General features: G+C 37.1%; 1 protein-coding gene and 1 long non-coding RNA gene across 53 annotated transcripts in view; one reads left to right on the top strand and one right to left on the bottom strand.

Moving 5' to 3' along the window:
• RIMS1 (regulating synaptic membrane exocytosis 1) overlaps positions 1-22,490 on the bottom strand; it is a 477,898-nt gene that overhangs the window by 27,616 nt on the left and 427,792 nt on the right. The gene's annotated exons all lie outside the window — the stretch shown is intronic.
• Positions 1-22,490, top strand: part of LOC112658739 (uncharacterized) — a 178,237-nt gene that overhangs the window by 72,641 nt on the left and 83,106 nt on the right. Inside the window, exon 1 of one of the 3 annotated variants that reach the window (XR_003135930.3) lies at positions 15,956-16,004. The exons of the other annotated variants lie outside the window; for them this stretch is intronic. This is a non-coding gene — a long non-coding RNA (uncharacterized LOC112658739). Of the gene's footprint in view, positions 1-15,955; positions 16,005-22,490 lie in introns of those variants that run through there. 3 annotated transcript variants of the gene reach the window in all.

The following is a 22,490-nucleotide window of genomic DNA, read 5'->3' as shown; positions in this document are numbered from 1 at the left end:
CTTTGGCCCAGGGCGCGATCCTGGAGACCCGGGATCGAATCCCACATTGGGCTCCCAGTGCATGGAGCCTGCTTCTCCCTCTGCCTGTGTCTCTGCCTCTCTCTCTCTCTCTCTCTCTCTGTGACTATCATAAATAAAAAAAAAAAAATTAAAAAAATAAAAAGCCCAAGGAAGTCTTATGTGAGTCACAAAAACCTATTCTCTTTGGTAGAGTTTTACCTCTCATTGGTTCAGGAACCTTGGAGGTACAAGAAGAAAAGAGACAATGTGTATAATAACAGTTCTACTGGGTACATATATCTTTGAAGGCTCAATCCTCACTTCTCTGTCCCTCGGGTTGATGATCTTCATGTTGGCACACAGGAAGTACAAAGCCTTATACCTAGACAGAATATTTCTTAAGTAAACCAGGTGGGGTAGGATCAGGGCAGCAGGAAAATAGGTTCAGTGCAGTGGAGCTTATACTTCACAGAACAAGATAGGATGTGCTAGCACATATTGTAATGTCTTGTTTATGATCCTCACATGATTGGTATTTCTCTGCATATTTTTAATAGAATGTGAAAGCATTATTTGCTAAGATTTGTTTTAAGCAGAGATTCCAAAGAAAACTAGGGTCTTGGGATAAATCTTTTTAAAACTGTAAAATTGGAAAATCATATTGACCTTTTTTAACTTAAAAAATTTTTGTTTTGTTTTTATTTAAATTCCAGTTAGTTAACATATAGAGTAATATTGATTTCAGGAGTAGAATTTAGGGATTCATCACTTATAAGACCCAGGGCTCATCATAGGTGCCCTCCTTAATAGCCATCACTTAAAATTTTTAAGAATTTTCAGGAGAAAAAAAAAGTAAAGTCAGATGCATTAAGAGCCATCTCTTTCCTCTTGAGCTTGTAAAATCAACTGGTAGCTTTTAAAAATCATCCAGTTTCTATTTTATTAGTGAAGATATTAAAAAATTCTGTCAGATGGAATACTTTCAACTCAGAAGGTGAGGACAGACATGTTAACTAGCAAACTTCCACGGAGTCAGCAGCCAGAAAATACTGCAAAGTCCCATTTAGGTTGTATCTTAGTTCCAAACAATCCATACTCATTGCCCCTTTCCTGCCCAAATCTTGCCCCACTACCTCTGGAGACCTGCATATACAGCCAGAGGAGCTTTTGTGTGTTATGTCATTGTAGAGGAAGAAGCAAAATCAATTGTGAAAATGTAAGGACTACTCAAGGTGGCTACACTCCCAAAATACTATCATCTGGAAATGTTTCACTTCAGTTTGTTATATCATAATTGTTGGTTTATTTGGATTTCTAATTAGCAACTGCCTCTGGTTGTTACAAGTTAGTTCATTGCTTATTTTTTTTCTAACACTCAGCTGACATACCTAATCTAGAGGATGAGATAAAAATTTTTAAAATTGTTATACCTATTTACTTAGTGATCAGAAAGGTAATTTATGGTTTTGGAGGGGGAGGTATCAGGATTAGCTAGTAGGCATAGAAGGAGTTAAGTTAATAAATTCAGGAGAAATTTTTCAGATTCTGAGTGAAGAGAGGAGAATAAATTAATTGGAGGTAGGGGAGAAGGAGAGAGAAAGAGAGACCAATTTTTCAAGAAAAAGACCACAAGAGTAAGGGTGGCCATCAGCACCATATGAGTCTGAGCAGCTGGTCCTTGTAGAGCAAAATGCTGTAACTACTTCATTCCAGGCTGGCACTGAGATCAAACCATACCTCAGAATATAATAAGCAGCAAAATGTGCAAATTAAGTAAACTGTGGTAATTTGAGGACTGGCCACAAAGGTCTTGGAGGTTGTATGCTGCTGATGAAGGATGATTCCATGACTGACAAGAATACAATTTATGTACAAAACGGTTAATTTGAGTCTCTGTGCATGAGAGATTTGAGAAACTGCTGGCTGGCTGCTTTTCTATTGACTGTGATTAGAATAAATACTACATAACAAAACATAAAGTTACATACCCATAAAGGCAAAAGAAAATCCTTAGGAAATAAAGAGAAAATATTTGGTGGGAAAATTGGTACAAAAGAATATTAAACATTTTGTCTTTAATTTTTACCCCACTACCTTCCATCTTTTGAAAATCAGGCAAACAAGAACTTGAAATATACAATATAATAAAGGCCTAAAAGTGTGCTGGTAAAGGGAAAATCTAGTGACAAAGGTTTACCAATTTCCAGAACTAAATTACCTGTATATCTCAGGGAATACAGGGAATTAACTGACCTATGTCAAGCACAGTATTTAAAGAATCTGCAGGCAAACAACTGCATAACCAGATATCTAAGCATTAATAGAGGAACTATCTTAACAAAATGGGGGCTAGGAATCATGCACATATTACTGATACTAATTTGACATCCTGAGCAAAGTCAATTACTATCTACATCTCATTTTTCCAGATATTGTTTATTACTTTCAAGGCACTGTTCTGGCTAATTTAATTCTAAAATAGTGATAGTCCTGACAGTTTGAAGGAGTTAGAGAAGCATTTGGTGTTAACCACACAAAAACTTTTGATTCTCTTTCAGCTACGTGCTAAAGACTGAATGTGTCTTCCCTGGCTCCCCAATTCACGTATGGAGACTAATACCCAGTGTGATGGCCTTAGGAGGTGGGGCTTTTGGATGAGGTCATGAGAGTAAAACCCTCATGAATGGGATTAGTGCCTTCATACAAGAGATCCCAAATATTTTACTTACCCTTCCCACCATATGAATTTATAGTAAAAAAGATGGCCATCAATGTATGAAGGAGGAACCAGATCCTTACCAGAACCTGATCATGCTGGTACCCTGGTCTTGGACTTCCAAGCCTCCAGAAGGGTGATAAATAAGTTTCTGTTGTTTATAAACTGGCCAGTATATGGCATTTTTGTTAAAGCAGCCAAACAGACAAAGACATTACACCTTGACAAGTGGGAGGAAATGAACATGGCCAAGATTGTAGAGTTTATGTGGCTTTTCTCGAAGGAAGACTATGATATAAACTAAAAACAAACCTGATATTCTTTCATTAGAGCAGAAGTAAATTTATAAGAATATTAAATATTTAATATATTTTGAGGCTTATGTGATATTATAGTAAGCTAATTTCATATTGGCAATATTTATTTTCAGTTCATATCAAATGAGGATTAAAATAACACTAAAAATAAACATTAAGATGAAATACTGAGGGACGTGTGGGTGGCTCAGCAGTTGAATGTCTGCCTTTGGCTCAGGGGGTGATCCTGGGTTCCAGGATCAAGTCCCGCATCAGGCTTCCTGCATAGAGCCTGCTTCTCCCTCTATGTCTCTGCCCCTCTCTCTGTGTGTCTCTCATGAATAAATAAAGTCTTAAAAAAAGATGAAATACTGAAATGTATATGATAGGTAGATTAAACTGTTAAATTTAGAATAGATCTGAAACTTAGCACTGGAGACTTAAAAATAAATGACCTCATCCAAACTCTGTTTAAAGAAGCCAAGGTACAGTAAAGTTAAATCATTAACTATGGTCACCCAACTCCTTAATGCCACAGTGAGGATTAGAGCTTGAATCTTTCTGCTCCAAAGTGTCAATCTCCTATTTTGCAAAAAAAAAAAAAAAAAAAAAAAGAGTCTCATCATGAAGGCAGTGAAGCATGAATGCAATGTATCCTTATTCCTATTTGTTTCAGAAATAACACACATTGTCATACTCCATTTGTTCACACTTTAATAGGCCAAGTCCAGTCTCTAGTGATTTCAGCATTTCTCTGCTACAATAATTTTTTATGTAACAGGTGGTGAAGCCTGGAGGCAGCCATTATGATGTCCCTGCAATGAATAGGAACCCAATCACTGCAGATTAGACACAGTCCAGACAAATCACTCTTAGTTCTACTGTTCTCCTTAGAGACAGAAAGGTTTTGTTTCCAAATCTAATTCTGAAGTACTACAGTAAAAAGCTTTCAATAGTACTTCCTGAAATTGCCCCTAAAAAAAAGTACAAAAGGAGAGAAGTACTGTATATGCCACTGGTTTCCTAAATTTTTGATAAGTGGATTTCAGCTGTATTTCTCTACAAAGTAAGTTAAGTTCATATTTTTTGAAAGATAATAAGCAGTCAAGTTCTAAATGCTGAAGGGGGAAAGCATGTTTATGGATTTAAAAGCTCCATCTACCATTTGCTACATTAAAGGCAAAAAACATGAAACAATTTAAAAGATGGAACTCTGGAAGGCACAGGCAAAAATAATTATCTCAGGAATACGTTACACAATTCTTTTTTAAAATTTATTTATTCATGAGATACACAGAAGAGGCAGAGACACAGGCAGAGAGAGAAGCAGGCTCCCCGTAGGGAGCCTGATGTGGGACTCAATCCCCGGACCTCAGGATGACACCCTGAACCTAAGGTAGATGCTCAACCACTGAGCCACCCAGGCATCCCACACTCCACAATTCTGATGAGATATGACATTGAATTTTATAAAAGTTAAACACCATGGAAATATGTACCAGCTCTTTAATTGAAAATAAATCTTTTTAACTTTTATGTTTTCCTTTCAAGAATACTGCAATATAATGATGATGTGTAAAGTCATCTCTGGTTCTTGCAACCCATAGTGTAAGAGTTACACTCATTAAGGATATCACCATTTGCAAAATAATTTCAACTTATTGATGTGGGAACCACATTTTGACTTACTTGCATTTGTAATCCTAGCATTGATTAGAGGTCAAGTGTCATTTTTCATAAAAATTGCCCATTATAGGAGTGCCTGGGGGGCTCAATCATTAAGCATCTGCCTTTGACTCAAGTCATGGTCCCAGGGTTCTGGGATGGAGCCCCCTCTTGAGCTCCCTGCTCAGCGAGGAGTCTGCTTCTCCCTCTGCACCACTCTCTCTCTCTCCTTTTCTCTCTGAAATAAATAAAATCTTAAAAAAAGAATTACCCATAATAGATAGACACTCAGATTTCTCTTTTTCTCTCTCTCTCACACACACACAAGGAATAGCAGCTTTCATTGTTACTAGTATTTTAAATGCTATAGATCAAAGTTAAATTGACAAATACAGTGTCAAGTTTTTCACATCAAGAAAAATCTTTTCTTAGGAGAAGGCACAATTTCTTTCACATCCATTTGTCTTTTTTTTTTTTTTTTTCCTGGGGGACAGATTTCTTCCATCCTTCCTCCCTTCCAACTAAATCTTTATGTACACCAAGTCTCTCCTTTCCTTTTCAGTATCAGAATGGTATTCCTTCTCCTTTGCATTCTTACCATACATTCCCCCTTCTCTTCTTCTCCACCTTATTCCCTTACATTTTACTCTGTGAACTGCAGAATTTTCAAAAGTTCTCCTTCCATTAACTGTTTATAAACATATGTAGGTTTGGGGCACTAGGGTGGCTCAGCTGGTTAATTGTCCAACTCTTGATTTCACCACACATCATGATCTTGGTGTTGTGAGAGATCAAGCCCCTCATCAGGTTCCGTGCTAGGCATGAAGCCTGCTAGAGTCTCTCTCTCCCTCTCCCTTTGCCTGATGCCCCCAATAATAAACATGTATAGATTTGTCTTCTTTACACTGTTTTCTCATATACATGCATATATAGCTATCCCTCCTTTCCTAAATATGTATTAAACACTTGGATGGTATTACTACAGACACTGTCAACTCAAAATTGAAAGGAGCTTACAAACTGGTGGGGGGGATAAACATAGAAGCAATTCTATTTCAGCAGGATAAGAAGTATAAAATATGCCTAAATGAGTGATGGGACAAAGGATGAAGTTAACATCTCTGTCGGCATGAGTTAAGGAACTTCCTAGAGGAGGAGATGCTTGAGTTATACCTTGGAGGATAAGAACGAATTTGCTGGGCAGATAAGGAAGGGAAAGAGCATTCAAGACTCTGGAGGCTAGGGTCCCTGAAAGACCTCTCTATTAAGTAATCAGAATAGCTGTAACTTTAAATCCTTATTATCTGTGGTACATATCTAATTTTTCAGGTCCGAAACACCTGCAATCTGGAGTGTTTTTCATCTTTCTACTTGAATTGTACCTTCAAAGTTTGGGGTAAAAACCACTGACCTTTACTCAATGTAAATTATGTTTGGATCTCTGGCAGCAAGATTCTCAAAACTCAAGAGGAAAGCAAAGGAACCACAACAATGCTCCCCAGTCCACTGGAAATGTCAGGAAACTAATGAGAAAGTCTAGCAAAGAGAGGGACAGCCAAGGCTATGTGCTATTCTTGTTCTCTTCTTAGCCAAGGCTATATGCTATTCTTGTTCTCCTCTTAGCTCTTCCATCCTTTTTTCCCCTTTATCTTTTAGTTAATTCTTCTTTCTTCAACCCTCTAAAATGTTTTCATCTCCAGAACTCATCTTTGATGTAGAAGTTTATAGACTTCTCTGGGGATCTCCCATTTGACTGGCATGGATATCATCTCTATGTGGATAATGTCCATCTTGTATTTCCAATTTCAGTAACTTTCTTGAGTTTTGATTCTGAATTTCCTATATATTTCTGGCCATCGTCACTTAAGAAATCCTGCCAGCAACTTAGAGTTTATGTAGCAATTGGGGATTTTTGAAGGATTCATGATGTGTCAACTTGGCTAGTCTATGGCTCCAGTTATTTAATCTAAGTGTCACTGTGAAGGTATTTTGTAGGTGTGACCGAGTCCACAATCAGTAGACCATAAATAAAGTATACTATTTCAGATCATCTGGGTGGGCCCAGTTCAATCAGATGGAATTTAAGAGCAGAAGTAAGGCTTCCATGTTAAAGAAATTCCACAGCTTCAGCCAGTACCTGAGAGTTCTAGCCTGCCCCTCTCAGGCTCATGCCTTGTCAGCCTCCATAATCACAGAAGCCAACAATACCTTGTAATAAATCTCTTCTTAATATACATCTCTTACAGATTCTGCTTCTCTAGTTGAATCAGGACTGGTAGAGGTTTATAGACCCAGACTGGCCTTTTTACTCATTTCTCAATTCTGTTAAAGATATTGCCATTTCCCCCATTATCAAACATGGTTATAATTATTCTTACTGCCTTATATCTCCTGAACTTATTCCTTCCGTTTTGTTTCAACTGGTCTCTCCATATTGCAATTCTTATTATTTCAACTGCGTTTGGACCACCATAACAGATAAAGATGTTGGTCTCCTGCTCCAATTTTACTGGCTCTCCCTGGCAGCCTAGCACATCATTTAAAGTGCTCCCTATTGTATTCCTACCAACTCTGCCATATTTACCTCTGTACCTCTGATAGCAAACTTCTGTGCCAACCAAGCTGTTTATATACCATTTCTTCTTCATGACTTTACATTTTCCGCCTCCAAACTTTTCCTAATACTATCCTACCCACTTGAGATGTCCTTTCTGTCTTTTCTCTACCAATGCTTTAAGACCACCTCAAAGCATCTCTACTTACAACTTGGTCTGACCATCTTAAGCTGCAGTGATATTTTTCTCTAAACTCCTATATTGATTATTTCCCTATATTTAAATTGGTAATTGATTATGAATTGCTCTATGAAAATACTTAATATGATAGACTTTTAATAAAAACCTCACTTACATATAATTTTTCACATAAATATATATGCTTTATATGTTTCCCTTCCAGTACTCTCCCGTCAGAGTGCTTTGAGTGAAAGAGTACTGCTCAGCAACTGTTTATCAAGTGAGTTGCTGAATGAACCTTAGTAACTAAAACTTAGACTGTTAACTGTATATATATCTTCATAGAAGCCCAAAGTGGTTCCTACTGATTGGTCAATCAGGTAAAAAAAAATATCTAGACCACACTGATTCTGTAATGCTGGTCTTATATCAAGTTTAAAGTGTGAGGGAGGAAAAGAATAAATGTTTTTACTTAGGTAGAAAGATAATTTTTGGGTGCCCACTAACAATCAGCACAGATAAGCACAGATAAGAGGCAAAGGGACATTTCACTTAGTTGGTTAAACATGAGGATGGCATAAAACCAAACAGATGTTAAGATTCCTTTTAAGATAAACGACTTAAACTAAACTGGGAATTAGGGGAGGGAAAGATATAAATTACAAATGTAGCACAGCCATCCTAAGTATATTTATGCCTTCTTTTCATGGATGAGGCCTGCATCTGAAATTAAATATTAAGTGTTAAAACTAAAAACAAGAAATTAACTGCAAATATTACTCAGAATATAAAATGAAAATATAAACATAACACAAGCAATATATAGAATACTCTTCTTTGCTCAGGTATAAAATCCTTCATACACTAAAGTGTCCTTCATTAGATTTTGATTTAGAGCTTTTTTAGAAAGAAGAAAGGGAGTTGCTGATAAGTATTGATTTTACCATACAGTTTATATGCTTAGTCTCTGGAGAACAACTCTGTTTTGGAATATATACAAGTACGACTGCTGTTTTCTAGAGGGATCTCAGAATAGCTTTTGCACAAACCCTGGTGATAACAATATTACATTTTCAATTTCAGCCAGACTGCTGTGACATCAGTACATGAGTGAATAAGAAAATGAATTAGGAAATTTTTTTTTACTGGATTGTACTTCTCCATAAATTATCTGAAACATAAGTCTATTTTTGAAATTTCTTTAAGTTCTTAATATGTATGTCTTCTTCTGATCTAATGACAATTAAAACATGTTTATCATTTGAGAATTTTAAGTGATTTCTATGAAATACTGCTGAGAAAGATCCTCATAAATAGGTAGTCTTAGAAAAAAAAAGTATAACTTATCATACAGCTTATCACACAGCTGGCATGAGTCATTGTAAGTTATTCACACAGACAAAAGTTACATTTCTCTGGTCCATGCCTGAAGATAACAAAATGAAAGGCAAAATTTTTGGAGCTAAAATAGAAAATATGATTTATAATTTCCAAATGCAAACTAAATATACTTCTTAATTTCCAAAATAAATGCCCAAAGTATTTATCTGCATTGAATTGTGTGTAAAAGGTCTATATGGATGCAACACAACTGGTGCAATTTTAAATATAAATAAAATTGCTTTAAAGAAAACTATAACTTTGTGATAACACTAAGATGCATATTTTGGTACTAATGAGTCAAACCACTGCTTGATTTCAAATCCAGCTTTATAGTGCACTAAGTCAAGGTTTAAAGTTAATCACATCAGACATCACAATTTTATACATATACCTGCCACCTCCTTCTGTAAGTCAGTCATGCATCACATTAATAAGTTTTTGCATTTTTTCCTTTTCATTCACTTATTAGTAATCTCAAGTATAACATCACCTTTGTTTGAAACTGTTAATACATCATCGAAAGCTTCAGACAAATATAGAAATTCTCCTTTTGGTTTTAGATTTATGAAAAGTTGTAAATTAAGCAGTAAAATCCTTTTAGAACTTGGAATATTCATACATGGAACACAGACTTACCTTGTTTATCTTGAAAAAGTTAAGAATTAACATTAAGTTCTCAGAGAAAACCTGAAATCCAAAGGAGCTTTGACCTGGTTTAAATAAGCTGTCCTGTCTCTGGGTGGAATATCGGAGCTCTCTGCAGTCTTTACTTTCTCTCTCCCAATCTCTGTTTCTCTCATTCTCAGCCTCTCTCCTCCCCCTACATCCTACCCCCCCCTTCTTCTTCTCACTCATACACACAGCATGATTAAATTGCTCCTGTCAAGAGTGTTTTTTCTATGGCTTATTATAAGACCATGAAGTGAAAAATCACTCAGTAATTTTGCTATTATCATCTCATAAATATGAAAACTGCTAAAAAGCCACACTTTGAAAACTGCTACATAGTCACAAATCTTAAACAAACTATATAATGGAGACATACTTTAAGTATGAAATGAAAATATGTTGCTTACTTTATTAAACACTGATGTTATTTAAGAGATATCAAAGAAGTAAAGCTCAGAGCTAATACTTGATTTCCAAGGGTAAATCTGTTTAGAGAGCATTTACACGGGCAGGAGGAAGGCCCATATTGATTTCTGGCATCATACCCACGTAACCCTTAGAATGTGAAAAATTATCACTCCCAAAATGCACTTATTAAGCACTCATAGGTTACATCTGCTTTCCCCAGACCCTTTCTCATCCCACCCCCCTGCCAGGAGATGAGCACTAGGGCCAGAGAAATGGTAAAGCCTAGAATAAGAAAGAGGCCCCACCTCTGTTGAGTGCTTTTTATATACCAAGCCCTAGACTCCATGTTTTATACGCATTTCTGCATTTCCACTAACCCTCTTCCTAAGTTGCTAGTGGTATTGGTGTTGCTCTATTTTACAAGTATGAGAACTGGAGCTCAAGAGTTAAGAAACAGTCGGTGGCAAACTATCACTCCCTACAAAAGGAGGGAGTAAAGTAAATCCCAAGGCCCACATCCTCTGAAACCTGTATAATTCATAAAGGTCTTTCTATGACACTATGTTGCGGGAGGGTTTTAAAATTGCACCAATAGAATCATTTTACCAGGACAGTGTTTTTCCTATGGTTCCCCCTGGCCACAATGGCCAGGGCAATGAGAGTCCCGAGTGTTCTGCTTTTTCCTCTCCTTCCCTCTAGTGCTGTGTTAAGAGCACGAATAGGTAAACAGGGTAATCGCACTTCATGGTTAACTCAGGGCAATCATGTTTGAGGGCCTGTTGTTCTAGCATATTATTTATTACTAGTGGAAATAGCCTCACAGAACTTGTGGCTTGGTATAAGTTGCACATATTTAATTGTTGTGGTATTGTAGAGCTCCCCCCACTCCCCACACCCCCTGGCTGGGTACCGTTGTGTAGAGCCCAATCTGTACAGCTATAGCTGGAGACCCTGGGTAGAAGGCTACAGTAGCAGATGTGGTTGGTGTGCTGCCCATACCCACCCTGGCACTCGCTGCTCCTGTTTGCATGCATGGCATATCGCTGCAGGCACCTGCAACTCTGCTGAGGGGCCTTCCAACTGTTGGCAGTCAGCTAGGTTCACATGGAAAAGAGGCCTGAAAGTGCCAGGAAGTTAATGATCCTGGAAGCAGTCCTCAGCCAGTGACAAATGGAAGTTGTTGGATAAAAGCTAGTTTCTTTACCCTCAGGGGAGACACCTCTACACTGTCTGCCATAGAACCCCAATGGGATCAAGCCCCAATTACCCAGAGCACTAATCTACCACATAACACACCTTATATTGACTTACTTTCCCTATCTCATTTCCCTATAATCCATATTGGTGCTTCCTTGGGAATCACCTCTCAAAATAACTACTTGTGCTCAAATCTCTGCTTGTAGGAGAACCCAGACGACAGGGTTGCCAAAGACAAGTGGATTCTATTTTACAAGGCTGGAGAGCTTTGTGGCTTAGCCAATATTTGGGAGATGTAGGAAATTTTTCTTAGTCAATAGATTAGTATTTTATAAATATTAGAGTGATGTTTTTAATTTCACATAAATTATTAAAAAAAAAACTTTCCACAGACAGCATGTGGGAATCACAAATATAGGAAAGCCTTCTTCAGATATTCATTCTCTATGGAATGAAAACTCTTATGTGGCTATCCATCTTGGCTTATTTTTTAAAAGATTATTCATTTATTCATTCATTCATTCGAAACACAGAGAGAGAGACAGAGACATAAGCCGAGGGAGAAGCAGGCTCCCTGCAGGGAGCCCAATGCAGGACTCCATTTTAGGACCCTAGGATTACTACCTGAGCCGAAGGCAGACACTCAACCACTGAGCCACCCAGGTGCCCTTAGCTATTTTTAAAGGTATAATTTATACCTCCATCAACAGAGAACCATATCCCAATGATATATTTCATCATGTAGCAAGCAGAGGTAGAAGCTGTATCAGAGGGGATACTAGAATGTGGCAAGGTTTGTTAAAGATATGCAAGATCACAAAGAAAACATACACTATGCCACTGGCAATCTTAGGGCAGAAAAATAAGGGATACAAAAATGAGTTTTATCAATAGGATCAGGACAGGGGATTTGGCCAATGGCCAGGCTTGAAAAAGGGCTGAAAAAGAAAAAGAAGGAAACATCTGGAGTGGAGAAATCAATGCCAAGTATGTTCCTTGGAAGCTGGTGAGGAACTCACCTGGTGCCTCCATGATCAGTAAGTCCTAGAAAGAGGGTTCAGTCCACAAGAATGGGAGGCTATATGTGGGTGCCTCTCTTCCCTGCCACCAACATGTACTAAATCATGTAGAGAAGGCCTGGTAAGATTTGAGAAGCAACTCTCTAACTCCTCAGTTATCCCCTTAACCATTTTGTTGATGCCTGAAATGCCTGTATTTAGGAAACTGTTCATTATATACTTAGAAATAAAATGCAAACACCTGGTCAAAGAAACAGTATGAATGCATCTCTCAGCATAAAAGCAACCAATCAGGTATGCTTTCTACTTTTCTTGTATGTCTTAAATAGTGCTTAATGAATAACATTTTTAAACATTTTTAAAATGGAATCATTGTTAATGAAAATGCATACATACCAGAATCCTTTTGAAGAGAAGGTAGTTAATAACACATCTTTATGTTTCAACTGCAAACACTTTTCTTCATCCTAACTCATTCACTTACATCTAATCTTGCATTTCCCCCTCTTCCCAGCCCCATGCTCCAAAGCAGAACAACTTTAAGTCTGCTTATCAGATCATTCTACATCTTTGTCAAAACTCTTCAATAGCATGCTACTGCATTAAGATGAAATCAAAATCTTAAGCATGGTCATAAGCCTTATTAGACCTGGCCCCAACTTGCTCTCAAGAATGTTACTATGCCACCCTCTCCCTTTCCCTCTGTTTATTCTGACTTCTTTTGGCTTCTCAAAATCAGCATCAGCTTTCCCATCAGAGGTCTTTGTCAGAGGTCTATTTACCTGGAATCTTCCCTCTTCCCCTGCACTGACTCTCCTGGATTGCTCTGTCTCATCACTCAGGCCTTGGAGTAAACATCACTCCACTAGTCTAGGTTGAGTCCACTTGTAGGTCTCACTGACATAGGGCCCTGTACTTCTTCATAACATTTAACGTATTTGAGATGACCTTCCTATGTCTGTCCTGGGGCAAGGACCATATCTATCTTGCTTCTTACTCTGAGCTCAGAACAGTGCCTGGTAAATATTAGATTGTTTAATAAATGCTTTTCATGAGTGAATAAACAGTGACATGATCCAAGGTCTTCTGGGCTCAAATTCCATATTCTTTATGTCACATCTCCCAGAATACAAGGAGTTGGACAATTAAACTGATGGTGGTGGTGGTGGTGGGGGGATGACAAAAATACAAATGAACAAAGAGTTGCTGAGAAACCAAACTTTGAAGGCATAATTTTGGCAAACGTTCTACCTATTTATTTTTCTTTTACCCAAAACAAATGGAAGTTTTAAAAGAGGCATTTTTTTTTATCACAGAACTGTTTTATTTGATATATGGATATATTAAACAATTGAGGGTAAAATTGGTTTGGGTTAAGTTGGGAGATATTTATGCAGTTGGCCTTTTTAAAAGTCTGTAGTTGGTGTCGTCTTTTTTCTCACTACATAAGTATGTGTTTTAGTGTCTCAATTTGCATTTGTAATTTTGTTTGTTCATTTTCTTAAAGGGGGTTTCCATATTTTTCAGATTGCAAACTTTATAAAATCTAAACTGGCCTGTACTAAGTAGAATAAGTAACCCTACCCAAATTTTTTGTGTACTAATCTCTAGAATTTATGCTTCATTACATAGCAAGGGGAAATTATGGTTCCAGATAGAACTAAGTTTGCTAGCCAGCTAACCTTAAAATAATGAGATGATGTGGATTGTTTGGGGCAGTCTAATCACAAAAGTTCTCGTTATAGGAAGAGAAGAGACAGAAAGGTCAGAGTAAGATGTGATATGAGAAAGACTTAGCTAGCTATTTCTGGCTTTGAAGATGGAAAAGGGCTGAAGGCCAAGGAATGAATGCAGTCCCTAAGAACCTGGGAAGGCAAGAAATGGATTCTCTCCTAGAGCCTCCAAAAAGAAGAAAGCCCTACTGATACCTTAACTCATTTTGGACTTGTGACCTCCAGAACTCCCAAACAGTTCATTCCTGTTGTTTTAAGCCACTACATTTGTGATAATTTGTTACAGCAGCAATGAGGAACTATAATACACTGCCCCTACATCAAGAGATTGCTCAAAAACCTATTATCTTACAAAAGACTACCCTAAAATTTTCTTTTATTTATAAAATTGTCTCATAATCTAAATTGTGAGGATAATTATGGACAGCTTCCAAATAGTTTTGAGAAAAAAAACTATCATTTATAAGGAAGATCTCTAAGGCTAGGAAACATAATCTACTATAAGTGCTATTATGTTCACATCTAAGGAAACAGTCACTTGTAACTGGAATGCATTTAGTCAAATATTTATTAAGAACTTTAAAGGAATATACATAGAAATAAAATATTGCCTTTTCTCTTATCCTCAGGTACACACACACACACACGTTTTCCCTTCATTGAGACTCTACATAAACCTAATTTAAAACCAACCACTACCACTGATATAATTTTTGGTAAGTTGTTTACCTTAAGTGTTCCTTTATGTAAAGTGGAAACAGGTTAGTTTTCTGGAAGGAATAGAAATGATGATATGTAAAGCACTCAGGGTGGGTAAGACACCTAAAAATTCAGTAGCTATTATATTAATATAATAATAACTTTGGACTTACGGATTTCTACATTGAATAACATTGTACTGCAGACCCTTTGTATTTTCTCACAAATAAGGGTTCTGACTAATAACATTTCCATACATGCTTGAAAGCAGTTGTTAACAGGGAGATATTTTAAAAGTAGGATCAAGACACAGTGTGCTCTGGTTAGAAGCTAGGTGATAAATATAACAGAAGTTAACCTTATACAAATGGGAATTTTAAATTAGCATAGAGGATGATTAATGAAAGAATGTTTATATTCTATTATTTGACATGAATTAAAATATTAGGAAAGCTAGTTGTTGCTTTTAAGGAATGTGAAAGGGGGATGCAATGCAGGAAAGCAGCTTGATATGTAAGAACTAATAATCCTCTGCTTAGGATTTTGGGATAGCTTTAACATTTGAATCTGGAAGGTGAACAAAACTCTGATGTGCAAGTTATTCTGTTTTAGCCTAGTCACTCCAATTAAAGCAAACATACCTACATGATAGAATTTTATACAATTTGTGTTAAAAAATCTATGGAAATGATTGCATATTAAAAGTCTGTTAGTAAAAGTTGACAAAGAAGAATATAAAATGCTTCCAGAAAACTAGGAAAGATAAGTATTTTGCATGTTGGGTCCTTTTCATGATTTTTAACAATAATTTTTTCAGATATGTGCTAATGAGAAAATGATTACTTTAAAACACATTAACATATATTGGGAACCCAACCTTGGAAAGTACTAATGCTTATGATCTTATGAGCATTATTTATTTCACATGACCCTTGTAGGAAAATTCTTGTCAACTAGACTTGCAACCTTTGCTATTTACATGTTAATTGAAAGAAATGCATGTCAAAATATATCCTTGTCTTGGGAGGTTCTGGTGACTCCATGGGCAGTAAATATTAATTTAATGAGCTTTATTGTTTATGCAACTACCTGACATGCTCAGTATATTAAGGAGGGCCAATAAAAATGTGCCTAATAGGCTCTATGATATTTGAGAAGGTCATTCCTTGGGGAAAGAAAGGTAAATTGCTTTCTACGATGTAAATTAAGTGGAGATGAAACTTAGCACAGAAGAATGGGTAGTGGGAGTGACCCTTAGGTGCTAATATTTACTTATTTGAGAGACAGAGAGAGAGAGAGAGAGAGTCCACTGACTGTGAGTGGAGTGAGGAGCAGAGGGGAGAAAAAGAAAATCATCAAGTTGACTCCCCTCTGAGCACAGAGCCCTACACAGGGCTCTATCCCAGAACCCTGAGATTGTGACCTAAACTGAAATCAAGAGTCTGACTCTCAATCAACTGAACCACCCAAGTGCTCCCTCTGAGGTGCTTTCTAAATGCCTTTTTGGCATATTAGACTTAAGATGTCTCACTTCATCTGGCTGGGGCTCTGTTACACACTCTTAGGACTGTTGGTGTCTTATGTGAAGACCTGTCTATGGGTTTAGGTAGCATATAGGTAATTAGCTGAGCTTGATGTACAAGGAGATCATGAAGCCCCTCATCTTCCACATCCGCCCTTTCCCTCCTCCTCTCCTGCCACAGTACAAAAGGTGACTCTTCTCTTAACTGGATTTGATACCTCTCCCTCTTGCCTTCTCAAGGACCAAGCTCTATTGATTACATTCTCTCTCTTTTTATCTTAAAATGTCCCTTTCATTAGATTATAAGTATTTCAAAAACCTATATTCTTTTTGGGACAAACTTAATGGGCTCCTCTTCTGTGTTCATTTCTCAGAGAATTATATTTAAATAATTTTTTCCTTATCTGTCCCCACATAATCTCTAGTTAAGTTTAATATTTTGTTTGATAAATTCTAGGGAATTTATCAAAGAAGTCTTTGCTAATCAGAAATTCTGGAATGTCAGCAGCCACTTCTAAATATTTCTTTCAGTTCTCCTATGAACTTATAACTTTACTTTGTGTTAGTAAAAGACTCACTGAAATGTTTTTTTGAGATAATGATCCTCATACCAGAAGTATGAGGATTTCTCTATCACTTCATTACTCCACCTCATCTGTTAGACATAGTCTCTAATTATATTCTTTTGAATTCTATTTTATGATGCCTATGCTTATCACCAGTAATAGCCTACTGTTTTCTGTTCTTCACTCATTTCTATCAGGGGCAAGTGTTTTGGTACTCTACAGTGCTGTAGAGCCAAGGTGGTGACACTGCAGAAAGTCCACTGTTTTCTGTCAGACAGCAGCTCTGTTGTAAGGAAATCAATGTAGGATATGGGAAATTGGCTGCACAGAAGTGAAACATAAAGCAGTTGAGTATCACCCTTAAATAAAAACTACTATGGCTTGTTTTCTTGATTTCTCAGTCTCTGCAAGTAATCAGATTCAATATATTTTTGTGCTTAGAAAAAATTAAAAAGTTGGGGCACCTGGATGCCCAATCGGTTAAGCTTCTGCCTTCAGCTCAGGTCATAATTCCAGGGTCTTGGGATCATGCCCCACACCAGGCTCCCGGCTCAGAGGGAAGTCTGCTTCTCCCTCTGTCTCTCACCCTGCCTATGCTCTATCACTTTCTTTCTCTCTCAAATAAATAAAATCTTTAAAAAAAAAAGAAAAAGAAAAAAGTTACACGACCTTTAGCATAATAATTGTCAATTACCAATTTCAGGAAAGTGGGATTATGACTCATATGGCTATTAGTAGATTCTGTTTCAGGTTTATGGAAAAGCTAAATGTTGAATATTATGTAATGTATGACCGAGTAAAGAAAATCTGGATTAAAGTCATTATTATAGAAAACAATTAATGGAACCCTAAGTTATACAGCTCAGTAGTAGTAGACACCATGTATAACTCAATCCTGTTGGGCCACTGCTGGGAAAACTGAGGCTGAGAACAGGAAATACCGTGTGGACTGTCACAGCGTATGGAAGAGGCAGGCCCTACAACTCAGGCCTGCTGACCCTCTCAGTTCAGCACATCTTCAGGAAACACATACATGCTGACAGAATAATCCTGTAAGTCACTTGTTTATACTTAAAAATATTCTACCTATAAAGTACTGCTGTCCCAACCAGGCAGTTGTGGAGTTCTCCGGGTGTGTGCAGCATTTGGCAGCAAGATCGCTCCCTCATCAAAGCGGAGAGAGTGCTGCCCTGCAGGACGCCATGGGGAAGCCTTCAGTTTGGAGCTTCAGTGAGGGTTAAACATCAGAGTCCCTGGGAACCAGAAAGTGGAACACAAGTCTTTTCTCTGGGGGAGCCATGGAAAATAATCTTTATTCTTTTAGCCTACAAGCCAAACTGAACTCAGTGTGAAGTACTGAATTGGACAGTTGGAATTTAGTGCTCGATGATTATCTCTGGTTTGATATCTTTGCTGTCCAATTAGTTGTGCTTTATTCTGGAGTCATGGGCTACACTGAGAATCTCTGCAGTTTAACCCACACATGTGGACCGTCTGGCCTTAAGACTCTGGCTTATGTTTCTGGGGTAAGTTAAGCAGTGTTTTAGAGGATGTTTGAAGAGAAGTAATAAGCATGGAATTTCAAGAATAATACCCTTTTACATCTATTGGAATATTTTGGAGAATTTTATAGTAAACATGAATTTGGGTGAAAGGCTAAAGTCTCATTAATTTTTATGATAAAACTGAAGACTTCAAATAATCCTTCTTTAGCTGCTGTTTGAGGCTATGCTCTCGGTCCTTTTGGAGATAAGTGCTAGTTTCCTTTGCCATTAGAAGTGATTCAGTGGAAAAGTTTGAGGAATATGGATCATTTCTTCTTCCTTTTTTTTTTCAAGTTTTTTTTTTGGGGGGGGGGGCGGTGGACAAAGGGAGAGGGAGAGAGAGAATCCACACTGAGCGAGGAACCTGACACAGGGTTCAATCTCACAACTCTGAGATCAGGACCTGAGCCAAAACCAAGAGTTGGACACTTAACTGCCTGAGCCACCCAGGTGCCCTGGATCATTTCTTTATCCCAGAAGCAATGTTTCCAAATTCCAGAAGGCAAATGATAGAATTTCCAATCTTTTTGGAGCTCAGTGATTAGGAGTTAAAATAGTTCTTAGTTCATATATTCCACAGATAGGAAATATTTATATACTGAAGACAGCATTAAAGTATAGAATCAGCTTAAAATGGGCATACCTTAGAGACCAATATATCAATTCACTGGATATAGAATGTCAACCCATTTCTGGGGCATCACAAGATGGTTGACATACTGGGCTGGGATCACCTTCCAGATTATGTAGAAGAATTATGATGATATCCAATCTCCTTTTTTTGTATTGAGACTAAGCCAAAGAACTGTCTAGTATGTATTAATATAATCTTCTGAGAAACCAGGAGTCATTATGTGTCTGACAAGAATGTCAAAAGTGTGTTTTATTAGCAAATACGAGCTCCTGTTCATTATGAGTCAATTCTTTTGAGAGGAGAGGATATAAATAAGGGTATAGAACTGAGATATAAGAAAACTATAAACAGAAAGCCCAAACATTTTTTTTTTAATTATAGCAATCAACTACTAGGAAACCACAGATGGCAGATACATACTATAATTCATTAAAATGTCATGTAGTCTGAGAGGTGGAAATATCCAGTATCTCTTGACATGACAGTTGCTAACCTGAGAACATAGCTGCTGCACAATTTACCAGTGTGAAAAACTAATTGCTTATTATAATGGTGTTTTCAGTTATCTTTATTCACATAAAAGAAGAATAAAAGAATTCAGCACTTACACATAAAGGAAAAAGAAACAATCAAGGAACAATAATTTTAAGAATTAACAAATCTTTCCAAGCCCAAATAAAGTAAATTGCCATTATAATTTGGGTTATTTTTGCTTTAGGTACTTGAGCTGTGAATATATATTTTCTTTTGTTTTTGAGAATTCAAGGCTTAATAATATCTACATCAAGAAAATCACCTAAAATAAACTAACATTTAAAAAGGGATACACTAGGGGCCCTGGGTGGCTCAGTCAGTTGAACATCCAACTCTTGGTCTCAGCACAGGTCTTTATCTCAGGGTCATGAGTTTAAGCCCCACACTGGGCTCCATGCTAGGTGGTGAGCCCACTTAAAAAAAAAAATGTTAAGCTGTAACCTAAAGGATTTATGTACAAGTGTTGAACTATGTAAACTTTACAGATAGCATAAAATCCAACATAGATGGACTAGAAAATAATCTCATTCTTCATCCTCATATTTGTGTTCTGTCAAAAATTATAAAATGACACATACCTACTGTTTAAAAATTTTAACCAAACTTTAGCTAAGCATCCAAAGTGGAAATATTTCTTTCCATATTTTATCATCTATCTTAGGAATTGATTGGTGACACTTTGGATGCACAATCACAACACATAATTTTTTTCCCCTTCCTATTTGGTTACATAGGTTTGCGAACTTCCTTAGCTGTTTAATATTTGAACATGCCACTCAGCACAAAAAAAAAAAAAAGGATTTTCAGAAGAAAGAACAAAAGCCAATACTGGTAGCTGGATTCTGTGTGCAAAGTAGCAGCAGCAAAGATTTTAGGTGCTATCTGGACTTATTTCTGGGCCCTGATTTGCGTGACAAGTCCATAAAAAGTCTAAAGAACTAAAGAGGTTACCACACTGGGATGTGGCTGTGTGCTTTCTCAGTGTACATATACAAGGTATACAAAACTAAGTACCTCTGTCAAAACCATTATTCTAATCATCAAAAGAACACTAGGAAAAACTACAAATAAATCAGCTGCAGTTCAACCAATCAATGGCAACTCTATCACTTTTTTTTTTAAAGAGTTTATTTATTTATTCATGAGAGACACAGAGGGAGAGGAGGAGGACAGACACACAGGCAGAAGGAGAAGCAGGCTCCCCACAGGGAGCCTGATGTGGGACTCAATCCTGGGACTCAATCCTGGGACTCCAGGATCACACCCTGGGCTGAAGGTAGGTGCTAAACCACTGAGCCACCCAGGAGTCCCCTCTATCACTCTTAAGACTTAACATTGAGCATGGGTTATAGAGTATCTAAGAAACAAAGTAAGTAATCTCCAATGCTAGATTGCATAACACATTTTAGCTTTTTTTATTAAAGCATAAAGTTGTAATTATTTTAACTATAGCAAGTACTTGAGTTGGATTAAAAATTAGCTTTACGTCAAAAATAAACTCAAAATAGAATTCTACCTTAAGAGCTGGTACTACAATTTTCCTTAATGAAGAAGTTGCCCCCATTGAAAGGCAGAATAATTTAGTGGCTAAGAGGACATACTCTACAGTCATACAGCCTGGGTTCAAATCCTTGCTGTGCCAAACTCCACTTATTCTAGTTTAGCTTCCTCCCTCAGGCAAACAGAAAAAATGATAGGAGAGCCCACCTTATAAATCTATCTAAAGATTAAATAAATATTGATAAAGTAACTTGAAGAGTGACAAAAATGTACTTGTTTGTTGTCTAGAGATATTGACAGAATCCAGGAGAAATAATTGAGGAATGGTAAGAGAAAAGAGAAAAAAAAATGGCACAATATCATGTGCTTAGTGTTTATGATCACTTCCAAACCACTCCCTTCTCTCTGGTCCCCTGTTTGCTCCCAATACTCTCTTCACTGAAGTCTATGAGACGCATGAATGCTGGGCATGCACAAATTTTAATTCTGTTTTGTTATAAAAACCAGAGAAATGGTTTCACACAATGAAGTATGGGACAGAGGGAGCTGGACTCCAAGACTCAGAAGAGGCCAGGAAAGTTTTAAACTGGGGGAAGGAATAGAAATCGTGGGGATAGTTTCAGAATCTGACAGGCTTTGATACTGGGATAAAGAGACTCCCAGGTTACAATGGTGGTGACAAATAACATAGGAAAGCAGCAAGAGTTTTAGACTCTACTTAAAAAATAATTTGAACTCTCAAATGATTTAATTAATTATAATTAAAGAAATTTTAAGTCATGCATATGAGAACCAGCCACTTGCTGGTTCAATTTTATTGAACTTGAGACTATACATTTTAAAGTCAATTTTTACAGCAGATAGAATTATTTTAACTAATATTATCAAGTTACTTGCGGATGACAGCACAGTATCATGACAAAGAATATAAATGCTAGCATGCTGAATCTACCAGTATTGGCTATGTGATCCTGGGAAAATTATTTAATCTTTCTGAGCTGAGTTTCCTTATCTAAAAAAATGATGATAACAATGGTACCTATTTTAAAGTGCTAGAATTGTGTCAGTCTGGCTCATAATATGTATTCAATAAACTCAGTCTTCATTATTATCTATAATAATGTTTATCTTTGTGGATAACTGAATCAATTAAGTGAATAGAACAAATGAATCTACTTTTCTTATAAGAATATAGTAGCAGTCCTCAAGATATAAATGACTTGCTGATAGCATTTTCCCATCTTCTCCCCAACACAATCAACTTGTTCTAGACTGTTAGGGGATCCTTGTAGACAACTAACTGCCTGATACTTTCCTAATACCCATGCTTCCTTTTCCCCTGGGACGATTCTCCTGCTGGTGCCTCACTACAAGTAATTTGGACAACATGGACCAAAGGGAATCTCCCATGTGCATGTACAGATAATTTTTTAGCTCTCTTCTTCCTTCACTTATCTTTTACAGCTCTTTCTCAGCTATTCCAAGGAAATCTTTCCTTCCTTTGATAACTTCTTCAGTGCCCAGGAAGCAGCAACATGTTGCAGAAGAAAACAAGTACCATTTTGAACGGGACTTCTCCCTTTGAAAGAAGACTATGTAATTTGAGATATGATCCCTTTATGTACTCTCTTCTCCACAGAAAAATCTAGGAGAATTTACTGAACCCAGAG

This window comes from Canis lupus, chromosome 12, assembly GCF_003254725.2.
Source record: "Canis lupus dingo isolate Sandy chromosome 12, ASM325472v2, whole genome shotgun sequence".
NCBI lineage: Eukaryota > Metazoa > Chordata > Mammalia > Carnivora > Canidae > Canis > Canis lupus.
Note: the sequence above shows the minus strand (reverse complement) of the source record. Positions and strands in the feature narration are given on the sequence as shown.